Raw genomic sequence first — 4467 nt, forward strand, 5'->3', positions numbered from 1 at the left:
CTCTACTGATTTGAAATGTCACCGTATAATCACGAAGTGCTTCTATGCTCTTTCTCTTTTTCACTTATCCATTTCTCTGATCCAGTGTTAATTTTAAATTATTATAGCCTTGTATTTTCTTTAGATACTTAATAGTTTGTTTCACTCTTATCTTTTTTTTTTTCTTCTCAAAGTTTTCTTGGATATTTTTATTTCTTTTCTTTTTACAAAGAAATTTTAAATATAACTTTTACATTTTATTTAACTATAGCTTTTAAGTTTTATTTAAATATATATTGGGATATTAATTTTTTTAAAGCTTTAACTGTAATTTGAGACTTTTCTTTTCAAGGGGAATATATTTGTGTGTCACATACTTAGAAAAAACAGTCATTTAAAGAACCAGGTTTGGGAAACACTGGGAAGTATACCCTTTTCTGGGAGAGTCCCAGGCCCATTGCAAAGATGCACAAAGGCCCTGACTTCTCCAGGGAAGGAGCCTGTTTTGCTCAGGGTTTCACAAACTGATTTGACCTGGGAACCCTTTCCCTGAGGAACACTCACTAAGTTACCACTGAACCAGTGTCCTTCAGGAGGGGAACAATGAGTGGTTGAATATAGAATCCCTTAAATCTGATGCTCAGAGAGGACAACCAAAAACTTGTGGGAGAAAACTTTCTACTTCCCATTGGTGACAAGGCAGCGGTTCTCAACCTATGGATCTCGACCCCTTTGGAGGTTAAACAACCCTTTCACAGGGGTCGCCTAAGACCATCAGAAAACACATATATAATTACATATTGTTTTTGTGATTAATCACTATGCTTTAATTATGTTCAATTTGTAACAATGAAATTGGGGGTCACCACAACATGAGGAACTGTATTAAAGGGTCGCGGCATTAGGAAGGTTGAGAACCACTGAGCTAGAGGGTCTCAGATAACCACAGAAAGGGCCCAGGGTCAGGCAGGTCAAAGAGAAGCAGACCCAGGAGTGACCAAGGGTTTAGGACAGTGATGGGGAACCTTTTGAGCTCGGCGTGTCAGCATTTTGAAAAACCCTAACTTAACTCTGGTGCTGTGTCACATATAGAAATTTTTTGATATTTGCAACCATAGTAAAACAACGACTTATGTTTTTGATATTTATTTTATATATTTAAATGCGATTTAACAAAGAAAAATCAACCAAAAAAATGAGTTCGCATGTCACCTCTGACACGCATGTCATAGGTTTGCCATCACTGGTTTAGGATGTCACCTTAGGACATCACCAGAGTGAGAAGCTCATGTGATCTCAAGCTGTTTTAAAAGAGGTCATGCCAGAGGGAAGAAGGTGACTCTTCTACTACTCTCCCATTTCCAGAATTGGCCCTGTTCTAGACATCATGCCTGGAGAAGGGCAAGCAGGGTGCAGAGAGGTCAGGAACCCATGTTATGAGCAAGAAGATTTGAAAGAAATCAGTGGATTAGGATAAGATCTTTACCTTCAACCTCTACAAGCTGTCATGGCAAAGGGAGTGGATGTGTTTGGAGTGGGCTGAGGGGTAGGTTTGGGAACAAGGAGTAGGGGATGTGGGGTAATAAACTGTCCTTCTAATGGTGCCAGGTGAAGGCGTACACTTCTGCCTCTGGAAGCAGCAAGCAGGGGCTATGCTTTCTTAGGCAGCTTCAGGGAAGGGGGTGGACTTGGGGCCCCAGAAGGAGAGAGAACCCAACCTTGGGGGTAGAAGGGCCTGGCTCTGTCTCTTCTCAGCTGTGTGACGCCAGGGAATCATTGAACCACTGCAAGCCTTAGTCACCCTGGCTGTAAAGTGTCAGAACTCCTTCCTCACAGCTTTTGGTGAGGATTAATGTTGTGGAAACACCTCACTCTGATGCCTGGAACATAGTAGGTGTTCAAAATGTTATCAGTTATTGTAACTGTTACTGCTGCTATTAATACTGTCATCTCATTACCAGTACTGTTATTGTTGCCACCACGATTACCGTTGTTACCGCTCTCTGATATCACTATCGCAACTACCATTACTAGTGGTGTTATTACCATGACTACTTCTGCCACCATTGCCCACACTATTACCACCATTGCTGCTGCTCCGATCGTTAGCATTCAGCGTCTGCCTCTGTTACTTTTGCTTCTACTACTGGTACTTTGGAAGTTGTAGGAGCCAAGTTTAAATTCTGGCCCTATCCTTTACTAACCATGTAGCTTTTGGCAAATTATTTAATCTGTGGCTCATCTGTAAAATGGGTGTAATCAAAATTGTGACCAACAATAAGATTATTGTAGGGATTAAAGGTGTTAATAACTATAAAGCACTTAGGAGAGTGCTTGGTTCCTGGTAAGCTCTGGCTAAATTTAAGTAAGTAAGTACCTCTACCAGTGTTACACTTCTCTTCTTGCTGCTATATTCTCACTGGTATTTAACAATGGGAGTATAGCAATTACTGTTATTACTTCAGCTGCTGTTGTTACTTTCTGGTCACTCATTGTGTTCAGCACCACTTCTGCTACTTCCTGGGCTTGAGGCCTGCCGTGCTCCCTGGGACCTGGTCACTGGAGCCCAGGCTGAGTGGCAGGATAAGAAGTGATGCCCTTGGACTTAGCCGGTTTGGCTCAGTGGATAGAGTATCGGCCTGTAGACTGAAGGGTCCCGAATTCAATTCTGGTCAAGGGCATGTGCCTTGGTTGCAGGCTCCTCCTTGGCCCAGGCCCTGGTCAGGGCTCATGCAGGAGGCAACCAATTGATGTGTTTCTCTCACATGGATATTTCTCTCTTCAATTTCCCTTAGAAATTATTTATTACTGGGAATGTATTTGTACTTCAAACATGTTCTCTTTATTGTTCTCTAATTGCATAAAATGATGGGTCTGCTTCCATGAATAGGCCTGACTTATAGAATTGCAGAAGAAATAGTATGTACAGGCAGCGGTTCTCAATCTGTGGGTCGTGACCCCTTTGGCGGTCGAACGACCCTTTCACAGGGATCGCTTAAGACCATCCTGCATATCAGATATTTACATTACAATTCATAACAGTAGCAACATTACAGTTATGAAGTAGCAACGAAAATAATTTTATGGTTGGGACACAACATGAGGAACTGTATTTAAAGGGCCAGAAGGTTGAGAACCATGTACAGGAATGTTTAGTAGCCTAAGTATGACATCATCCTGCCGAAATTAAGTAGCCTTAAGTCAGATACTGGAATGTTGTTTGTTCTTTGAACATGTGTTTCTCTTCAAGAGAGAACTTGTTTTGAAAGAAAGTCATTCTCCATGTTGTTTTCAGGATAAAATTAAAAGGATGTTTTTCAGTAAAAACAGCCAAAATTTAGAGGGTCATTGAAGGGAAGAAGGTTATTTGTATTTATTTTTAAACTAAACATGGTGTGAATACTCAGTGTTTAGTTTAGGCCTCTCTGTTGTGGACAGAAGTTCGTTTTCACATGTACTAACAACAACCAACTTAGCTCATACCTGAAATAGGTGTGAACTACTTTTGAATTTTTATTTTTATCATAGGTGATAAAGGAGAGATTTTTAGGTCCATCAAATTTTTAAATATTTTTAAGCACTATAATTGCATTATTAATGCCTAGAACTTACTTTCTTTAGTGCTTGAATTTGTTCTCTACTTTGATATCTGCAAGGCTCTGTCCCTAAGTTTCACAGGTCTCTGTGCAAATGTCATCTTATTTGGGAGAGCTTCTTTGACTGCCCTTAGAAAAACATTAAGTGGTTACAGTTGCTTTCTCCTTGCTTGATTTTTCTTCTATGACATTCATCATCTGACACATATATTTATATGGGTGTCAGTCTCCCTATCTGGAATATGTTTTGTGAGTGCACAGACTTTGTTTTTTGTTTTGTTTTTTTGCTTGTTTGTTTTCTGCCACGCCCCAAACATGAACAGTGCTCAGTAATAGTAGGTGCTCAGTTAAATATTTACTTTTTGAATACATATTCTATTGATATTTGAATAAATATTGTTATTTTGAATAAATAATCATGGATATATACAAGGTTTTTTTTCCTTCAGTTTATTGATGATTCCTATAGTTGAATAGCTGCAGATACCAGTTAGGAGCTATTAGAATAATCCAGGTGAGGGTTGGGATGGCTCAGACTTGGTTAGTAACAGTACAGAATGAGAATGGGAGAGAAGGTCATGTTTTCCTCTAGGAAAAAAATGAGAATAATTGAAATAAGAAGCAGTGTGATTAGTGGGCACCATTAGGAGCCCACTTGAAGTGTGTTGTCATTAGTTTAAAGCAGTGGTTCTCAACCTTCCTAATGCCACGACCCTTTAATACAGTTCCTCATGTTGTGGTGACCCCCAACCATAAAATTATTTTCGTTGCTACTTGATAACTGTAATTTTACTACTGTTATGAATCTTAATGTAAATATCTGATCTGCAGGATATATTTTCATTGTTACAAATTGAACATAATTAAAGCATAGTGATTAATAACAAAAACA

This window comes from Myotis yumanensis, unplaced genomic scaffold (genome assembly GCF_028538775.1).
Source record: "Myotis yumanensis isolate MYYU_CA2020_CCGP unplaced genomic scaffold, mMyoYum1.0.hap1 SCAF_4, whole genome shotgun sequence".
In the NCBI taxonomy this organism is placed as follows: domain Eukaryota; kingdom Metazoa; phylum Chordata; class Mammalia; order Chiroptera; family Vespertilionidae; genus Myotis; species Myotis yumanensis.